This window comes from Cnephaeus nilssonii (genome assembly GCF_951640355.1).
Source record: "Cnephaeus nilssonii genome assembly, chromosome: 4".
Classification (NCBI taxonomy): Eukaryota; Metazoa; Chordata; class Mammalia; order Chiroptera; family Vespertilionidae; genus Cnephaeus; species Cnephaeus nilssonii.
This window is the reverse complement of record NC_137075.1, coordinates 55196764-55219325: the sequence shown is the minus strand read 5'-3', so window position 1 is coordinate 55219325 and position 22562 is coordinate 55196764.

Sequence of the window (22562 nt, the reverse complement as noted above, 5' to 3'; positions counted from 1 at the left end):
ATATTCATGTTAATGCTCTTTGTTTTAGAATCTCTTCTTTGCAAGGGTCAGATACCCTCCTGTGATCTTAGCTGAATCCCCTATAAGATAATGCTCCAGATATTATATCTTCTCTTGATCACATCTTAAGTTCCTTTCTCTCTAAAGGGTCCATCCAACTTAAGCAATAAGCATGTTCACATCTTACCTTATTGTAAATGAAAAACAAACCAACAACACAGCCTTCAACCTTCCTTCAATGTTGTCACCTTCTCAGGCTACTGCACCTTCCAACTGACTCTTCCAAAGCATAGTGGAGACCCGCTGTCTGCACTTTCTCATGAGTCTATTCATCTTCAATCTCTTGATGTCTGGCTCCAACCCCAGCAGTCTGCTAAAACTTCTCTTTTCTGAGATATGGATAATACTTGTATAATGTCTTAATCTTCCCCACTCTGCCTACTGCATCTGAAACCATTTACCATGTTGTCTGTCTTTACATATTTCTATATAGCTCTGTGACAACAGGGCCTACTTGAGTCTCTCTCTGGACACAGTTATTTTGACTAGAGTGGTCATATAATAAAAACTGGGCCAATTACGTTTTTTTCTCTTGGGAATTGTAAGTTGAAACAGGCATTTTGACAACAGAGCAACATAAAGTTCTGACTTGAACAGCCAACTTTTAAACTTCGTAAAAATTTAGCAGTGAAAAAACATTAAAAAAAGATTGCAGACAAATGGTGAAAAGCAGGAAGGAGAGAAAATATGGGCACAGAGGAAAGCGGACCCCTTTGTTTCTGATTGCTGTTAGGCCTCGGTGTGGGGCCAGTATTAGTTTTGTCTAATTAGGTGAGATATCAGTCTAAGTAAGTGGGGCTTTTTAGAAAGAAGTCCTAGCAACACCCTCCACTGGCCTCTCTCCCTCTTTTCAGCCTTCTTTTACTCCCCTTTCTTTTAACTACAAAATCAATATATTTCCATCTAGCTTCTCTTTTTTGTATTAATTCCTATTCATGTTTTGACCAGCTTTGTCTGAAAAATCATTATCATCTCAAATTCAGTATTTCAAATTCATCTTCATTACATGACAATCTTCTCTAACTTTCTCATATAGTACTTATTAACAAAACCAACATGTTCTTATTTATACAAATGGAAACTCCAGTTTCACCACTAATTCCTCTATTGTTTTGTCCCAAACTTATCTTACAGGCCTTAACTTTATAGTTTCTCCCATCCCTATACCTCCTTTCCATTCCCAGAGCTACCATTTTAGTTTGGACCCTCATCAATGTTCAGCTCAGGTCATTATCTTCTTTTAGAAAAGAAAATTCACAAAAAAATTAAACATTTTATGTAGGTCCTAAAATATTCCAATCATTATATTATATTCATTAAAAAACAATATCACTTAATCCTCACCACAGACATTTACACTTGATTATGAAAATGACTTCCTAGCTATTCTCACCTCACTGATTATGCACAACTCTAGATGTGTCTTTGTTCTGTAGTAAAAGCAAGAATTTAAAATTTCAATAAATTTTGTCTAGCGTGGCAATGGACCCAAACTCAGATGCTTACATAATTAGTATCCCCCCTCCCTTTCCATTAGAGTATCCAGTGCACTTCTCCTCACACAATGGAACTTCCCTTGATTCTAACTCTTGGGTGAAAACCAATTACTCATGCTTCAAAGCTTGCAAGCAAAATGGATGTGATACTTATAGCTAAAAATTAAAATTAATGTCTCACTAAATAGAGCTGCAAGTTCATCCTTTTCCTAAATCACAGGGTGCTTTTAAAGAAATTCCATAAAGAAATCATTTGAAATGCCTAATAGCAGTACATATTTTAACTTGTTCAGCAAAGATATAGCCCATTCTATATCATGATAGGTAATATATGTCCCCTGTGCAAATTCAATGATCAGAGTTAGTTCTTTAAAAATTCTTGTATTTTATTATGGAATACTAAATTATATGTGTAAAGTCTCTTCAACTTAAAACTGAACATGCTTAGCATCAGCCAGCTCTTACCTCAAAGAGCATCTGGAAATAAATAATCACAACAAATGCATTTGGTAACCTGATCAATGGAAAGTCTAGGTGCTGTTATAATTGAAATAAAATAGGAAGAAATTAAGAAGGATACACAAAAATGTATATATCTCTAAGTAACCACAGAGGTAAACATATGAAATGTCTATGTATCTAAATTCAAGTTTCCCAAAGCCCCTTGTCACAAAAGAAGGTAAGCTCTAAGATTCAAGCTCTGGTTGTACCTGTGTTTGTCTCTCTTGACCTAACTCAGCCCAGACCCTTTACTTAGGTTTCGATGACAGTTAGAAAACAAAGATGCAGAAGAATGCTGTGGGAAATGAGATAGACTATTTTTGACACCAGCTGCTAATTTTTAAAAACATTTAAAATATCTTTAAAAAGTAATCAGTGAATAAGCCCTCTAAATATACTTCTGTGCCTTAGGAGGAAGAACAACATAAACGGGCACCCCAGAAGCATACACATCCTGTATACCCTTAATTAAGACCAATGTAATTTCAACACCAACCTCCCATCCAAATCTACCCTCAGCCTCCACTCCAAATGTTTACACTTCAGCCTCCCATCCAAGTCTACCCTCAGAATCAATGGAAATATCTTGTGTGGCATAGCTGTAAGTACCACACAGATACCCCCTTCAGGAATAAAAGTCACTCATCTCTCCATCTGTATTTATTGCCTAAGACACATAGCTGAGTCACTCTGAGAATGGTTCATGGCCAAAGGGTTATCCCCCTCCTCTGCAGCAGCCCAAATTGAATGAGTAATCGATAAGTGCTCAAATGCCTAGCACTAATTGATAGGTGTTCAAATGCTCTGTTGATTTAATACAGGGCCATCCCCGCATCAGAGTTTTCTGTAAGATTGGCTGAGGCTTCTGTGGCAAATATTGCATTTCAGCTCCCCCCTCTACCCAATCCAAGAGAAATTCTATGCATATATCTCTGTTTCATAGTCTGTTTCCCAGGGAAAATGACTTAAGAAAGTTGGTGTCAAGGGAGCACTGAGGAAGTGACTCTAAATTGAGATATTTTATCTGGGTCCTCCCTCTTGGACTAGCAATGAGAACCTAATCACTGACGCTATGTGGAAAATTGGATAGCCTGTATGTACTGTAGCAGTCCAACTGCTAAAATATGCACTACTGATAGACTGGGAGGGATACCAGTGTAAGGGAATGAATTCATGCATACAATGTCCCATGTTATTTGATAGGTTGAGGAGAGGAAGTGATTAGCATTTTGGAATAGAATAGCTGTTTCTGGAATCTTTTGATGTAATAAACAAAGACAACAAAAGACTAAGAACAAAAGGCTAAGAGTGATGAATCACCAATTTATGGCTTAGTGTAAAGACAATTGGAAAGCCATGTCATCAGTTAAATAAGTTCTCACCTTTTGCAACAAATGCAAGAAAAGCTGAGCACCAGCCCCAGGAATCCTATATAATAAAGAGGTAATATGCAAATTGACCATCACTCCAACACACAAGATGGCCACCCTCATGTGGACACAAGATGGCCAGCAGGGGAGGGCAGTTGTGGGCGATCAGGCCAGCAGTGGAGGGCAGTTGGGGACGATCAGGCCTGCAGGGAAGGGGCAGTTGGGAGCAACCAGGCCTGCAGGGGAGGGGCAGTTGGGAGCAACCAGGCCTGCAGGGGAGGGCAGTTGAGGGGACCAGACCTGCAGGGAAAGGCAGTTGGGGGCGACCAGGCCAGAAGGGGAGACAGTTAGGGGTGACCAGGCTGGCTGGGGAGGGCAGTTAGGGGCAATTGGGCCTGCAGGGGAGCAGTTAGGTGTCGATCAAGCAGGCAGGGGAGTGGTTAGGGGGTGACCAGGCTGGCAGGTAGAAGCATTTAGGGGCAATCAGGCAGGCAGGCAGGCAGGCGAGCAGTTGGGAGCCAGCAGTCCTGGATTGTGAGAGGGGTCCCAGATTGGAGAGGGTGCAGGCTGGGCTGAGGGACACACATGTCCCACCCCGTGCACAAATTTTGTGCACTGGGCCTCTAGTTAATTATAAGAGAGTCAAAGCTCCAGAGAAGATTCCTCAATGTAGGTAGGATGGCTATGCCAAGTTCAGGCCTTAAGAGGGAAAAAATAGGACTGTGAGTTATGGGATGAGGACATGTGGGTTAATTCACTTAGAACTTTTTTTAAAAAATATTTTTATTGATTTAAGAGAGGAAGGGAGAAGGAGAGAGAAATAGAAACATCAATGATGAGAGAGAATCATTGATTGGCTGCCTTCTGCATGCCCCACATTAGGGATCGAGCCCACAACCCTGGCATGTGCCTTGACTAAAATCAAACTGTGACCTCCTGGTTCATAAGTCGATGCCCTGCCACTGAGCCATGCTGGCCAGAATCATTTAGAACTCTTGAATCATCAGCTTCTCTGAATCCCAGACTGCAAAAGTGACTTGCTTTTCCCTTTTAGTGATTAGTACGCTACCCTCATTTGAAGACAATACAGAAGTCTCTGACTTGCAAGAAAAGCTGTGCATCCTCCATAAAGATCTACCACAAACATCCCCATGGGCCTCCAGAACAATAATAAGAGCAAAGTCACAACATAATGTAGCTGAGTAAATGTACGGTCTGTTAAGGGAGGAAAGAGACTATATGTTGAAGAAACTATAGGATCCCACCAACTTATATGCACCAACAGGAACTAAGAAAGTACTTATGAACTGAATTCTGTGGATGCTAGATCAATGGGGAGGTATGTAAACTTAATTAGGGTAGAATTTATTGCTATGGAAGCACTCTCCTATGATATTGAATTTAATGCCTGACAAGGACCATGGAAGACACTATTAACACAAAGCTATGTTGTTTCTCTGAAGCTTGTAAAAAACAATGGCCTGCACTTAGTAGAAATAGTTTGGCAAATAACAGAGAAAGATATCATAAGCCTCAGAGAAGTATAGTTGTGATAGAGTGGATATACTACATAAAACCATAAAACTCACCAGCTGAAAATGTTCCATGAAATGACATACCATTTACCAATGTGATAAGTAATGGTAAGTTTCTCAGTGACATCACTGAGCATCTCAGTGGTGACTATCCTCTCTAAGTCAGAGATGCTATAGCGCCAGGCTCTAATAACAATGGAAATAATAGGATACCAAAACAACTGAGGTTAGGTAGTATTTAACTATCAGAAAAAAAAAACTGGGTACAATTACCATGATGTGGCAACAATGCGGCAACTTAAAGCCAGCTTTTTAGGGTTACATAGTCTAGAGAATACCTCAATATCACCTCCAAAGTAAAAAGTAAATCATTGCCTCTCACATCCAAAGTGTGCTGTCCTTTTCAAGTTCGGAAATCATATCCTCCATACGTGAGAACGCTATTCTGACCCATATGCTGGTGATCCAAAAGGCTGATATAATTCACACTCTGTGAACAGAGATATCTGTGGTAAGAAAGTCACCTTGTGGAATTTATGGTGAGCTACAATAGGGGTATCAAATGTTGACCCCTGTTTTTTGGATAGAGTTTATTCCATCTGAAGTAGAAACCTAGTATCGATTCAAAAAAATATTTCTCAGACTGCAATTGGATTTGAATACATACAGAGAACTTGAATATGTGGCAGCCACTAACCATGCGGCCAGAACTACCTATCATGAATTGAGTTCTGTCCAACCCATCAAATAGTGACATTGGGTAAACCCAATAGCAATCCACTGTACAATGGAAATAGTATATAGCTGGGACTATCAGGCATGAACAGGGTCACAGGGCACAGGTAAGCTGCATGAGGACGTGGCCTAGACCTTTGTCATCCATTACAATTGCAGCAGTGTCTCTCCCTCAGTGTATGTGTGTGTGTGTGTGTGTGTGTGTGTGTGTGTGTGTGTCTGAGAGAGAGAGACATACACACACAGAGGTAGATTTGAGAGAGAGAGAGAGAGAGAGAGAGAGAGAGAGAGAGAGAGAGAATGAGAATATAGAGTTGATCTTTGAACAACTGAACAACTCAGGTTTGAACTGTGTGGGTCCACCTATATGAGGATATTTTTCAATAAATACTTGTACTGTTTTTGGATTCATGGTTGGGATGTTATGAATGTGCAAGGCTGATGGCATGCATTATGCCATTTTACTTAGAGGACTTGAGTATGCGCAGACTTTGATATCTGCAGGGAGTCCTGGAGAACAACTGCAGAACAACTAGGTTTTGGGGGAGTCAAATATATCCCTTATAAACAGCTAAGGGAAGAAGGAAGAAGTCTAAACTTAGTGATTTAGAGTCTGGACAACTTATCTCAGTATGTGGGTGTCTCAATATGTGAGAGTACATGAAAATGGACTATGATACACAGTCCCACTCAACATGTCACTGAAACACAGCAGTGAAGTAAAATCCTCCCAATGCACAGGATTTGAGACAGGTTATCTGGCCATGCACTTGTGTGGACAGAGAAGTGGCCCATGGTAAGAATGCATGTGGACTCATGAACAATGGCGAATTGCTTGTCTAACCTATCAGGAGCCCATAAAAAGGAAAATTGGAAAATCATGGTCAAAGAGAGCTAGAGAAGCAGCAGGTGGATGGCTTTTAAGGGAAAGGGCGCAAAATGTGATATTTTCTGTTTGCCTATTGAGGCTCACCAGAAAGTATCCTCAAGGAAGTAGCAATAAATAACCAAGTAAACAGAATAGTTTGACCAATTGTGGTTGAGATGGAGAGTATGCATGGGCTCCTGTTCACCACAGCTGATCGAGGCACAGCTACTGCTGAATGGCCAACCTGACAGCAGCAGAGACCAACGCTGAACACGTAATACAACAACATCTTTCAAGAAAATCTACAAGCCACTTGATTACATGTAGCAATTGATTACATTGAACTTTTACTCTGGAAAGGGCAGTACTTCATTTTAACTGGACCAACACAATTCCAGATATAAATTTGCCTTCCCTACCCACATAATTTCATCTTAGACCAAGGGGACTATTTCACAGTAGTGGATGTGCAGCAGTGAGCTCCTGGTTTCCATGGGGGAACGGCTTCTATGAAGACACATAATGAAAGTATCATGAAACCTTAAGACAGACTTGTCATCTGGTCACTTCAGACTTTCAGCAGGAGAAACTGACTCTGATTATTAGGAGAAGGTAGGACTGAACTTACACTATAGGGACAAGGAGAAATATGTTTAGCACCCAGAGAAGCCACTGAGAAAATTCTTCATAAACCTTTTCCTGATTTGATGGTAAATGGATAAAAATAGCAAACTGACTAGGGGCTCATTCAGGAATGATAATCTTGGTCACCCCAGGGATACCTGAAATGGGAGGTCTAGCAGGGAGATGATGTGTTGTGGTCTGGAAAGCAGCTACAATTACAAGGGGTCTAGTTCCTGCCAATAACCTTCTTCATGTCAGAGACCAGCCAGCTATTCCAGATGGCCTTAACTTGCCACATAAAACAAGTGGGTTTGAGTGGCATACAGGGCAGACTTGTGGATGTCAAGGTGTGATACCTTTAGGACCAAGGTGCTCAATCCAGAGTTCACCTCTGGGAAGGGCCCTCAACTGAAGGCGGTCTTGGTTTCTGGATTGCCACAAATACCAGCTCACAGCTTTCCCACACTGTCTTTGACTATGCTCTAGTTTTGACTTTCAGACTATGTAACTCCAGATCTACACAATATATAACCTTTATTTTCACAATATATCACAAGTAGCAGAGACAGCTAATGGTTAACAAAGAAAAATAATTATAGTTGCCATTCATACTTGCTTGCTTTGTTCCTCTAAAAATTTACCATAATATTCCTGTCAGAGAGGAAAATATTGTGGCCTGGCACAAGTAAGCACCTCGCCTAACACCACAGTTCTAGGAAGTGGTAATATCTACATCTGAATGCAGGATATGAAACTCCAAAGACTTCACCCTGCATCACTAATTATACAGGTAACCTGCAAAATGGGGGAAAAATGCATACATATGTCAGAGAGAACATACTTTGAATTTAAACTGCCTGATTATCCACTTAAGTATACTATTGAATATGGTAAATAAAATGTAGTAAATCTTCTACTGAAAAGACCCTCTTTTGTACAGAACTTGAGAAATCATTCTTGCTGAATCTTTATTAGAAATTTCATTTCCAAGGCAGATTCTCCATCTGCCAGCTGTATTCAAATACGGAATTTAGAATAATCAAACATTTTTCTAGCCGTCCAATGGAGTTAGTCGGTTGGTCTGAGCCTAGGAGCTGAGAAGTACAGAAATGCCTTGCCCTAAAATACAAAGTTTGTGAAGTAAATAAATGTGGTTCCCAACAACCTGGTCTGCTCTTTGGTCACTTTTTCTGTCTCACTTATGATTTTTGGTATGTTTGGGAATTGTTTAGACTAAATAATATTTGTTTCCATTTTTATCCCTGAATTCTATTATTTTAGGAAGAAACCAAGATAGACTGCTAGTTTTCTCAACAATTACGTAGTACTTATTAATCAGAATTTGTTGACAGTTTTCCAAGATTGTAATTGAGGTTGCATAACCCTGCCTTCATTGATAAATGCAAATTGAGCCATAATGTTCAGATGAGAAACATATAATCACAATTTGAAGGGGGGCTATTTATCTAACAAATTCCAAAATATTAAACAATATGCTGACATTAGGGAAAGAGCTCAATTTGCTCTATGTTTTATTCATACCAAGCATGGCATCTGTGTCTGGCTTCTCTCCCTCATAAAGTTATGAGAGCCGCTCCTTTGAAAAACAATTCTTTCTAATCCTCATATATTCATGGTGTTCTACACAGAATAGGTTACTAATAAAGAAGTGAAAAATATATTCAAGAAAAATCAAGCGAATTAAAAATTTAGATTTAAATTCAAAGTTTTTTTAAAATAATTATATTATGGAGACATCAGCACTTTACTCATTCCCCCAACAAATATTTATTGATCACCAGCTAAGTGTTGTTACCTGCACTAGGTTTGGGAGAATACAATGGGGAGCAAAACATCAATAGTCTCAAAAACAAATAAACGAACAAAAAATAGCAATATTCTCTTCCATCTGTAAGATCAGAATGAACAGGGAGAGTTTTTTAAACAAGATATTTCAATAAATAAGAGTATTTTCTTTCTAATCATTTCCACCAAAAAGTGACTCTTTGGTGCCTATTCCATGCATTTCAGACCTACCAACAGCCCTAATCCTCACCACATAGTCTCTGCTCTAACCCAAGACATCTCTTTACCTCTTTGCATGAATAAAATATACTTTTATTGCATCCTCACCAGACTACCACTGTTGCAATCTGAATCTTATAATTCCTTCCTTCCATTTGTAGTTCATATTTAGTCCACAAACCCCCCTCCTTTAATTCACTCTTTGTATAATAATTTGTGTTCATGTTTTTCTCCCCCAATAAATATAAAAGCTTTTGATGGCAGGTCCTCTTTTTAGTCATTTTCACTTTTCTTTTGTTGAGCCTAGCAAAGTACCCAAAGTCATCTTAAACATCTGCAAAAACAGTTTGTTGTTCTCCACTCACAAAAACTGGTTATTTCCTTTTACCCACAAGCATTTCTTCTGCCTGAAATATTCTCTCTGGCCAATCATCATAATCTATGTCACTCTTTTCCTTTAAAATATGAAGAAAAACTCTTTTAAGCACTATCTTTTGTTACTAATAATGTCAAACACAGGAAACTGTTTTGTGTCTCCCATCAGAATCATTTTAATTCTCCAGAGGTTTTGCTTTTTGTTTTTGTTGTTATTTCTCACTCTGCAAGTAATAAACTACCAGTTTTGCAGTACAGAGAACAATGGCACAGCCTTGCCCTCAAGAAGCTCACAATCTAGTGAAGAGAAGACAGGTACAGGCACGGGACATTCAGAGCAGACTGGACGGTGGAAGAGAGAGGCAGCAGAAAAGCCCAGCCTTTTGGCCCCTGCACACGTCATCACACATTAAAGCACACAGACACATCTTGTCTGAGATTGAACTTGCTTTGCTTCTCCTGCAAAGCTGCACACAGTCCTGTAATTAACCCAGAAGGAATCCCTTGGACTCCAAGTGTTTTCTAGCTGGTCTAATTAGGACAAAGGCAGCAGCTCAAGAGGCAGGATATACACCTCTCCATCAGAAAGGAGGAGCGAGAGATGTCCCTCAGGTAGCCTAAGGCGTACAGCGAAGTAGAAAATGTAAACACAGTCACCTTGGTGTGCTGGGATTTCTGAAATGTAAATTTTGTGGACATGTTTCAAGCCCAAGCTTGGCTTTCTTCCGTTGTCTATGACACTCCTGCCCCACCCTCTTCTATAGCCACCTGCTGAGTCCTCCGGACCCTCAGACTAATGTCAGTAGTAATCTAAGCAAAATGTAATTCAGATAAACGTGCTAGTACTCAGAAACATAAAAAGTGTACTTTCTTTCAAGCATAGACTTGATGCTCTAGTTCTTTTCATTAGATGCTGTCTTTGAATTTCTTTTCTGGAAAAAGAGATGGATTTTGCAAAACAGTACTTGCTATTCTATTTCTCTTTATGACCAATTGTTTTCCTCTTGCAAAATTATGTGTTGGGATCCAGGGCTGTGATCTTGGGTCAGAATATTTCAGGGCTAATAATCAATCGATATAGAAGTTAACTTACTTTCAAAAGGTCATTTATACTAACTCCCATACCAAATCAATAGAATTCTAATTACCCAGGCAGCCATCCCTCATCACTAACATGGTTATTTTACTAAATAAAAAACACCCATTTATCTAAAATACCTACTTATCAATTTCAAATAATTAGAAAGTAGTGAATAATGACCAATTATACTAAACATAATTTAATAGTTTATAATGTAGAAAGCTCTAAATGGAAACCTTGATAATCTGCCATGCCATCATAATGAATATAATGATAGTATACAACAGTACAGATAGAAAATGGCATCTTAACTTAATCTGTAAGTAGTATCATCACCCATAAATATCTATTGTGAAAGTTATTGCCACAAATTAGTTAATTGAGAATTTTTGAATTCCTGGTAAATAGGAATTCACAGTATCTCTCCAATTTCACATTGCTTGGTTTTACCACTCATTAATATTCACAGACATATAGTAAGAAATGTTTTGCATTAAAATATGAACAGGCCTTACTTTGTGGTATATTTTTATCTGGTATTAAGCAGTGAATAAATCATCTGTCCGATAGGAGTTTTAGATAACTGGACTAAGAGATTGGGTTCACAATAAAACATGCATTAACTGAGAAATAATTGAAAAACAGACATTCAGAAACTGTAAGTACTTTGACAATTACTTTTTTGGTGCTTCTATAATTTTCACAATTGTAATTAAATTTGAGACTTGAAACTTGTGTCACATCTGATGGACTTTTTTAATTTTCTGCATTCTAAGAAACATCTTCTCCATTCTCATGGAAGGAAGCTTCATATTCCATACACAACAATCAGCAAATAGTGTATTGTGGGTAGGGCCTAAAGGGCAGACAACTGGAGCCAACTATGAGAGAAATTAATGAAGTCTTATAGTTTAAAGTGTCTTAAGAGGAAGGTAATATAAAATCTAGACACTCACAAGAAAAACTTAAAGGCCAAGCTCAAGTTTTCTCTCAATAGATTCTAGAGTTGATCTATATTGTCCCAACTAATGGACATTCACTCCTCTTAACATTATTATTCAAGAATTTAGACACTTCAAGCTTAACCAAGAAACTTAGGCAAGATTTTGCTTAGACTCCTCATTCCCCTTTTTGGGAAATTTTCCTCCAATTGGAAAAATTGCAGGTGAAAGCACCTATATAATCAGCCACACTGCCTCTTATCTGAGAACTAGAGGCCCGGTGCATGAAATTTTGTGCACTGGGGGAGGTCCCTCAGCCTGGCCTGCACCCTTTCACAGTCTGGGACCCGTAAGGGGATGTCCGCTTGCCGGCTTAGGCCCACAGCCTGTGGGGAGTGGGCCTAAGCTGGCAGGCGGACATTACTCTCGCAGTCCGGGACTCCTCGCTCTTTATCGCCCACCTGCAGCATAGGCAGGAGAGGCTCCCCCCACCGCCGCTGTGCTCGCCAGCCATGAGCCCGGCTTCTGGCTGAGTTGTGCTCCCCCTATGGGAGTGCACTGACCACCAGGGGGCAGTTCCTGTTTTGAGTGTCTGCCCCCTAGTGGTCAGTGGGCATCATATCAACCAGTCGTTCCACCATTAGGTTGCATTGCATATTAGGGTTTTATTATCCTATCTAATAAAAGAGTGATATGCAAATTAACCACCACTCCACTACACCACAAGCCACACCCACCAGCCAATCAGGAGCAAGTATGCAAATTAACCCAACCAAGATGGCTGTGGTCATGGAGAGAGCAGGAGGCTTGGGTTTCCCCAGCAATGGAGGAAGCCAAGCTTTCCACACACCCTGGCTGGCCCAGGCCTCCACTCAAGGTTACAAAGTTTCAATTATAGAAGATAAATAAATCCCAACAAAAATGGCTATGGCCACGGAGCAAGCAGGAGGCTTGGCTCCGCTCAAGGCTACAAAGTTTCAATTATAGAAGATAAATAAATCCCAGATACCAGCGTATCCACTTGGGTCACCAGGGGGCATGGCTGGCCTGCAAACCACCACAGGCCCCTCACCCAGGGAACCCCATACACCAAGGGAACCCCCACCCTGATCTGGGACACCCTTCAGGGCAAACCAGCTGGCCCCCACCTGTGCACCAGGTCTCTATCCTATCTAATAAAAGAGTAATATGCAAATTGACCATCACTCCAACACACAAGATGGCTGCCCCCATGTGGTCAAAGATGGTTTCCCCCATGTGGACACAAGATGACTGCCACAAGATGGCCATCAGGGGAGGGCAGTTGGGAGGGACCAGGCCTGCAAGGGAGGGCAGTTGGGGGCGATCAAGCCTGCAGAGGAGGGAAGTTGGGGGTGACCGGGCCTGCAGGGAAGGGCAGTTGCCGGGGGGGACCCAGGCCTACAGGGGAGAGCAGTTAGGAGTGACCAGGCCTGTAGGGGAGGGCAGTTAGGGGTGACCAGGCCTGCAGGAGAGGGCAGTTAGGGGCAAACAGGCTGGTAGGGGAGCAGTTAGGCATCAATCAGGCTGTCAGGGGAGTGGTTAGGGGGTGATCAGGCTGGCAGGCAGAAGCAGTTAGGGGCAATCAGGAAGGCAGGCAGGCGAGCAGTTGGAAGCCAGAAGTCCTGGATTGTGAGAGGGATGTCCGACTGCCCTGGTAGGATTGGGCCTAAACAGGCAGTCGGACATCCCTCGAGGGGTCCCAGATTGGAGAGGGTGCAGGCTGGGCTGAGGGATACACACCCCCATGCACGAATTTCATGCACCGGGCCTCTAGTATAGGATAAGCAGTAACACTAAGAATTACTTCTAGGAAACTACAAAAGACCATGGGGGATGCTCTGGATTTCTTTCCACAACTGTGGCTATTGCTGACTTTATTGGGTGCTAGATGCAATAAAGCAGGAGCCAGGATGATGAAAACCAATAATGTGGACACAAGTTGGATATGCTTCAGGATTAAATAGAAGAGAGGTAAACCACATTCTGGACTACCAGCTAAAGTTAAAAGGGGAAGATTTAGATCAAAGAAAGTGAGGAAGGCTGTGGACACAGAGCTAGTGAAGGAAGTATTTTTTCTAGAAACACCAAATTGATAAGGTAGTACATAGTCTCAAAACCCCTGATCAAGAATAGGAAGACAACGCCACTGCAAATTGACATAGATCTATACATGATATGGTTCTGTTCTAAAGGCAAGCAGGCTGTTCCCCTCTATTGTTCATCTTTCACCCATCTTGAAACTACACTTCTTTTGCCTTTCAGTAGATGTTTGACTTTTCCTCTCTTGTTTTTCTTTTTATTATTTTCTATTCTGTATACCAGTCTCTCTCCTTCCTTTACTAGTCTTTTCCTCTAATAACTGATATTATAGAATTCAAATTATATATAGAAGTAAACAAATTTATTGAGTACCCACCTTCTATAATTAGTAATAGGCAGCATTCTTTGGGCACTTAATCTATATTATTTAATTTAATGCTCATGAAAACTGTGAAGCAATGCTATTTTATAGTTGAGAAGATAAAGAAATTTTAAGTAACTTGACAAAGTTTACACAGATACTGTACTTAATGGGTTTATAATCTTGCTAGGAATTTTTTTAATTACAACAGTAAAGGTTTAAACTATAGGTCAAGACAAAAGGAGAAATCTCACACGAGAGTATATAATATATCAGTAAATGAATAATTTGTGCAAATAATTTGATATTATAGAATTACATAAAATTTCAGGATTTGGAAATTGTAAAGAATTGTTTGATTGGAGCAGAGAGTGGATAAAGAACTAGAGTAAGAGAAAGCTAAAAAGGCAGTCTGGGGTCTGGCTATAACAGGTTTTTGCCACACAAAGTAGATTTGGATTTATTTCATATACAATGTGGTATCCTTGAAAGTTTTTGAGCAGGGAGTGACATGTGCCATGATTAAAGCATTTTAGGACAATGGATCGGGCAGTAGTATGCAGAACAGATGCTTAGAGGAGAAGCTCATAACAGATAACAATTGGAAGGTTAGAGCAGTATTCCAGTCATAAAGTGATAAGAACATGAAACAAGGTGGTGCCAGTAGGAGTAGGGAAGAAGGCATGGCTGGAAAAGATATATAAAAGAGGAAACAAGATTTGGTAGATAATTGAGTAGGGGTCATGAGGAAAAATAAGACAGTAAGGATGACTACAGAGACTAAGGGACGGAGGAAATCAGAAAAAAAGGGGCTGTTTGGGGGAAACTAGAGAGGTAGTATCTCTTGACCCTGGTGTGGCATGTAATATAAATCCCCTCAATGAGACTAGACAGAGAGTATCAAGAGAATGCTCCAATTCAAGGCTAAATGGAGAAAGACAGCAATTGATGTATGTAGTTATTGTAATTGGTTGTGTTTATTTATCAAGAGCTATGTCTTATCATTTGCTATTTTTTTAAAAAAGCTGTTCTTGCCCAGCCAGTGTGGCTCAGTAGTTGAGCATCAACCCATGTACCAGGAGGTAATGGTTCGATTCCAGGTCAAGGCACATGCCCTGGTTGTGGGTTTAATCCGCAGGAGGGGGCATTCAGGAGGCAGCTGATAGAGGCTTTGCTCTCACATCAATGTTTCTCCCTCTCTCTCTAAAAATGAATTAAAATATTTCTTAAAACTATTCTATTGAATGACTAATAAAATGAGTGGCTAAGTACCTAAACACCATTTGTTTCTTGTAACTAAATGGCAGCATTTCAACATCTATCAAAGTGCAGCAAATGTTTTATGACCCACAAATGCAGGGCCTTATACAAAATATGCAGTTAAAATGAAATATTATTCAGCCAATACTTATCGTTGCCTACTTGTACAAAGGAAAACAAGTTGACAAATTTATGAAAATTTACAAAATGATTAATATTGTTTCTCCAGCATCTCAGGCAGCTCAATGATATTTACAAACCACTAGCCTTGGGAGAAGCAAATCAGAGCCAGGTAATTCTGTAGTGACATTTCAAATGGAGTCAACCCTATAGAGTCTACATCCTGTAGATTTTATAGAATTTCTGAGTCTAACAACTACAAGGGCTTTTCATGATCATCAAACAAATAGTATTCCTTTACAGATGAGAAAACCAATGCTTAGAAAGTGACAACCCACGTTCACGCAGCCAGTTGGAGACAGAGCCAGTATTGGACTAATTCCAGTGGTTTTCTACTAGATAGCAAAAAACACTGGACTCCTTTTGGAGTGTGTGCATTCATTCTCTACATTATTTCATTGGCAATTTTGACTAAATAGTTCTCATTGATAGACAAAGGAATTGCTTAGGTTTTTCTCAGCTATGTGGCACTTAACAATGATATAATTCAAATCACATCCATTCTTTCTCCAGATTTCCTATGATCAGATCAACAGTGTCCCTCTCTCAGAAACATGCCTCAGTGATCCTGCCTACTACACCATCGGTTCTTCCAACTGGTAAGACAGAAACAGTCATCCTGTCTGATAGTTGTTTTTTTTTTCTTTTTCTTTCTTTTCCCTCAGGTTCAATATGCCTGAAAAAGTAACTTCTAGAATAAATCATTTCAACTTATAAAATACATGAAGCAAAGTATTTTCACTCAAAACAGTTTTTGTCTATAAAAATCACACAAACACATTGCACCCAGATTCTCAAGATCCAGAATGCTCAGAAACAAAGTATGTTTCACCTGCAACATAGGAGTTGAGCCACTGGAGAATGGCTGTTGGGAATAGAGATAGGCTAAAGGCGAGGTTGTAAAAGTCTAAGAAAGATAAGAAAACATTTGATTACTTCTCTGATTGCTTTTTTTTTCATACTGGAAAACTCTGAGTACGATTTATAATGTTGAATTTCTATCTTGCTAACCAGGATTTATTTTCACATAATATTTTTAATATCCTATGTAAGAAGAAGAAAATGTTTTCCTGTATTGAGGTTATAATAATTTCTATATGCTGAGTTCAAACTGTACAATATAACTAGGATATGCAAGAGATAGGAACGGTTTATGTCCCTTGGATCACAACCATTTTCACAAGAGAAAAGGAAATGATTTTGTGTCTTCATTTCTACTTCTCCTCTGGAGGACTTTTGGTCTAGAGGTCACAATAACATCTGTCCTCCTAACTTTGCCTTAAAAGACTACAAGTGGAACACCCATTATCCCCATAGAGACTATGGAACTGAGTGCTTAGTCTTCTGCATGCTCAAAACCTACAGACTGAGAGCTCTTAATAACCCTCCACGTTTTTGTTAATCTGGAAGGGGATGGGAACCTAACCATTCAAGCAGAGACAACTTAATATCCAGATATTATTTGTAACAACAAGCACCAACAAATTTAATTCCTTAAATTTGCCATTAGTGCTTGAGTGATATTAAATTAAATGTATATTTTCAAATAAGGTAGCATTAGGTATAAACCATAATAGAGTCAGAAGGTGGCTTCTTTCTTTAAAAGTGCATTTTGGAAACAAATTTGGCATGTATTTAAAATTTCCAAAATTTCTAGCTGGAAAGCAGAAATATTTTTCCACAGGTGAGAAGGTGATTGCCATTTTTCAAACATTATAGAGAAAGTCTTTATGTAGTAAAAACTATAGGATAAAATAATGAATAAGAAGCAGATAGTATTGAAATTGGAACATAATGTACAGGTGGCATAATGCTTCAGAGAATTCAAGAAAGGGTATGTGCATTGGGTCAATAGAAATGAAAATGCCTGGAGGATTGGGAAAAATACATAATGCCAAAAGTGTACTGATATTCAAAATCACAGATTTGCCCTAAATCAACAAAGATATGCAGAACATTCCCTTCTAATCTGGCCCTTACACACACATCACACACACACACACAGACACGCACACACACACACACATACACAGATAGACAAATTTGTCTTTGCAAGAGGAATCACCACAGTTGTCATCTGTTTTTAATGATTAATGGGTTCTGAAGCAAGTAGTTCTATGTATCACAAATAGGGTGAGGCAAAAGTAGGTTTACAGTTGTTCATATGGAAAATAATACAATAATTAATAAATAATAATACAAGAATAGCATGTTTTGCACACTCTATAAATGTAACGCTATTTCTGCCCCACCCGGCATTTCATTGCTTCATGTTTAAAGACTAGCAACCATAGAAAGGTGTTAGATGGCCTAGAAAAAAAAGTTTACTTTGTTAATAATAAGCACATGGAAAGTGAATTATTTTAGCTATATAACACGTTTACTTCATAGTTCATCTAGGCATAGTTTTGTCTAAACACATGGTGATAACGATTTCTGGAAGAAAATTCCAAATTTTGATGATGGAAGTCTAACAACAAATAATCAAATGCTAGAAAAGAAACCCATACCTGCTTATTGACCTTCAAATCCAAGTCCACAATTCTATTGAAATTACTCTCAACAGAATTCCACTGTGGTTTGAAAAGGCAACTTTGTGTATGAGTGTAGCCCAGTTTATTTATTAGTTTGAAAATAATCATTTAATGGATTCAGTAAAAGTACTGTTGTATTATTGCTATAGTCTTTCATCTACAGATATTAAAGCTCTCCTCATACAAGATGTCAACAGAGAAAAAAAATATATAGTGTTTTCCACACCCTACTAATGAATGTAAACTCGACTCTGTTCATCTTTCAAACCACTCTTCTGGCCCCAAAACTGCTTGCAGTTACTTACAACAATTGTGATATTGTTGTTGTTATAGTAATGTATAGTAAACCACTGATTTCCTGATATTGTTGTATGGCCCAATTCAGTGCTCCAGACAGCTACCATTTGGCAAAAATAAGGTTTTCCTTTTAAAAGAGCAAGGTGGTGATTTACTTTACAGTGTGCACAAATTATAATTACATCTTATTTGCCTCTATTGCATCTTGGGCTTTTAAATCATAAGCAAGTAGGTCCAACAATATTTAAAAGTCGGGGTCCTAGAGTTTTGGCATCAACTCTTGGTATTAGTGAAACACTTAACATATCTATAAAATATTTTGACATATATAAAAATGTAGCAAACTTTCCCTCCTCTTGTTTCTCCCCTCCTGTAAAGCTCATTTAATTTCAATACATATATGTTTATTACCAATTTTACCTACTTTGTGAAAATAATGTTTTGAAGTGTAAAAGATAGCATTAGTTTAAAAATACTACATTTAGTATTAATTCAAAAATGAGACAAACTTATCTTCTTGGCTTTTTAAAGAAATGCAGAGTATTTCTAAAAATTCATTTCTATGTGTTATCCACCCACCTCTTTCCTTTTTCTCTTTAAGAGCCTCAGAAGGAAAATTGACTTTAAGCTTTGTCATCTCAGCCTAGGTCCTAAAGGCAGCCAACATCACTATTGTTGCCATATCGTTCTCTTTATTATACAAGTATATCGATGATGTAATTGCAGAAGTTAGGGTTCATTCAAGCTGTTGGAGCAAAGGGATTTTTTTTTTTTTAGACTGCCTCCTTCGGCACCATGGAACAACTGTACAACAGAGCCAAGTTCACAATTTAAGCAATTCATCTCTTGAAAGCAAATCTTCAGGATCTTCATCTTAAAGGACTGATGGAGGGGTCAAAATGCAGAACCTCTGGAAAAGCTCAATTTGCTCCAGACTCAATGCTGAGCTGGAAAAAACACTTGGGTGATACACAGCTAGTCTATGACATCTTGGCTTTTAACCCCTTCTGAAAAGCCCTGAACTTTTCTTTTTCTGTTTGGCTCTGATCCCACCCACCCACCCCCGCCCCCAAATCCCTAGAGATTAGGAAATATCCCAGCCTTTTACCCCATCCCTGTTTTCCCCTGAACAGATATTCCCCCCGAAAGTTGAGCGGAAACTAAGCAATCATTTATTACTCTGCATTTAAAACAAAGCCATGACTGAGAAGTCCGTGATCCTTAATAGAACCATCCTTATTATAAACACAGGACAACTAAGCATCTACGAATGCATCAGCTACATTAGTAGAACCCCACGGTTGTGATTCAAAGTGCTAACAAAAAAAAGAAATAAATCAGCAAGAAAAGGCAAACACAAAAAAAAAATCACATGCAGATAAGGCAGCGCATTCCGGGGAAAGAGAACATACCTGAGGGATTCGCCTTTAAAAAAAAGTGTGCACACCAGCTGGGCTGTTCCTCCCCTCCTTTTGGAGTATATGTGTTTTCCTTTCAGGAATACCACTTGCGATTCGTGTTTCTAGTCTCCTTCCCTTTATTCGGCCCCAAGGAGTTAGAGCAGGAGCAGAGGCTGCGACCCAGCGATCGGACTCAAGTGCAACCAGGCATGCCTTTGGTCTGCAACGGTGTCTGTTCTTTCCAATGCTATCCTGCTCCCCGGGCAGCCTCCGAAGCAATTTCACAACTTAGCTGCTGGCACGAAACTGCCTTTCCCTCTCCCCATTGCCAAATGCCTCCGGCAGCTCATTTCTCATCCCTTTCTCTAAGAAAGCAAAGATTAGCTGCTTTGTTGCCCAGCGCCCAGGCTCAGCAACAATTGAGGGTGCGGAGCAGCGCGGCTGAGTGCGTGCGGGGAAGTTCCCAGAGCGCCGGCCGCGGCCAATGCTTTGGGGAATGCAGCACCGGCGCTGCGATCGCCGGCCTCCTCTGCCCAGCGCTCCGAGGCTCCCTCTGCTGCCGCCGCCGCCGCTGCACAGAGCAGCTCTCCGGGCTGAGACACAGCCCTTGCTCACGGAGGAGGCACTGTGGCCGCTGCCAGGTGTGGCCGTCACCACCGCACTGGCAACTAACTGTTCAGGGCGTAACCTCATCACTGGGGGAAAAGCCCGGAGGCGGGAGCTTTCTCAGCCTAATTTTCCCTGTATCACTGAGTGATGACCTAAGGAGACACACTGAGGGCCCATTCCGCTGGCCGCGTTTGCAGCCTCTTTGATAACATGGATAATGGAATAATGACTTGTCTAGGTGTAGTTGGTTGTGCTTCCGATCATGAAAAGCACGCTGCACACGGTATAATTCCCAATTAGCCACGGAGAGGCAGCTAACAGGACCCGGTGTTTCCATAGAGGAGAGGCTGGTATTTCATCCCAGGTGGCTTTCTTTTTTTCTTTCTAATGTGTGGAAAGCCATTTGAAGGTGATTCCTCAAATATCTGAATTAAAGACACACACACACACACACACACACACACACACACAAAATCAAAGTGGGAAATAGTGGAAAACTTAGAGTGATGCAAAGCTTTTGCTTCTCACTTGGAAATAATGTCTACCCGTTTGATGTTAGCACGTTAAAGAGCTGGCTAGGAATTGAATGGGCTTGCTTTCTTTTTTAGTTTTGCTGAGTAGAGGAGGTGAGGGGAGTAACAGCCCCCACTTTCCATCAATAAAACATTTTTTTATCCTCTTACCCTCCTGTTGAAACAAACAAAACAAGTACTGGGTCTTAAAATAGAGCCTTTGCGAAGCTCAAGTCCTGAAATACTGTGTAGGTTGTTAGATGCATCTGGTCTGCCGGCTTACTTCAATGCACTTGTCTTTGCTTTTAATAGGAGGGTCCTTTTAGGACTGAGGAGCAGTCAACTATCAGCTGAGACCAAACAGGACAAGAAGCATACACATAGATTTGTATGGCATTTTCCTGTACATTAAAGGATGAGCAAGAATTTAGAATTGACTCTACTTTACCTAAATACTTAATACATAACAGCTGCCAGCAAAATGAAGAGTTAAGCCTGATAGAACATTTTTGGCAAAACACATTCCACCGACCATCTATGTGGCAGGTGCTGGTACTGAGCCTTCTTGTTCCCAGCCCCACCTTTAGCTCCTAACAGCACAGCTTCCTCAACCTGCTGCTTAAGTGACTGTTAATGGACTTGAGCAGCTGCTCAAGGTCTAATGAGCTTCATCAGCAGGCAAACACGGAGCAGAGTGATCACCACATTCAGCAGCCACCAGAGTGGCAGGTAGGACAAAGCGCGGCTGCCCCTGGCTGTAAGCACTCAACAGTAGCAAAGGAAAACTGGTTAGACCTCAGAGTAGATGATGATCTGGCAAAATCTGGCTAGCTGACACACTGTTTTGAATTCTCTTCAACACACAGAGGAAAAAACATCCAGAGTTTTTCTTCTTTCTTTATTTTTATTTTATTTTATTTTATTTTGTTTTATTTTATTGGTGAGCAATACCCAGAAAAAAAGATATGCTCAGCTAAGAACCCCCAGCACCCCAAATAGTGTAATGTATACAAGTTCCCAGGGAATTGAAATATAATGTTATTGGTTTAAATGTTTAAACATATAGCAGGAAATACAAGTAAGATAATCCTAACCTTGAGCAGTCTCCAGGATGTGTATATGATGTAATGAAAAGAGATGTGAAAATATTGCTCAAAATCAAATACTCTCACAGGAAAAGTAACAACAGGGATGGTGATTACCAGTCTTTGCTTTTTAAGAAGAAATGTCTCATGAATGCATCAGCTACATTAGTAGAAGCAGTGTGTACTGGTAGATTCACTGCTTAGTTCTAATTATCAGTATTCTGGTTATATATTTCAAAATGGAAATAGTTGACACCTCTGAAAGGGGCAGGACTCATGTATCTGAGGGACACCGGCTGCTAATAAGTTATGTCACTGCTGGAGAGAATGACAGAAATGTATGACTTTACTGATGTGCAGGGACACCAAAATCCCTAGCAGAACTTTCTTGTCTCTAGATGGGTGGTTTTCAGCTGCTGAGCACCTGATATGATATGATATAGCATTCAGAGTACTACACATTCTAGTCAATAAGTCACATTCTATTTCTGCAAAGAGCTTTTCAAATGATTGGATTAATAACATTAACAATACAGGATAGGAATGCAATACACGGATATGCTCACAGCACACAGGTGCATGCCCCAAACTTACAGAATGATTGATTAAGAAAATATGATCATTTCTCCTCTACATCTTTCAGCAGTGGTTT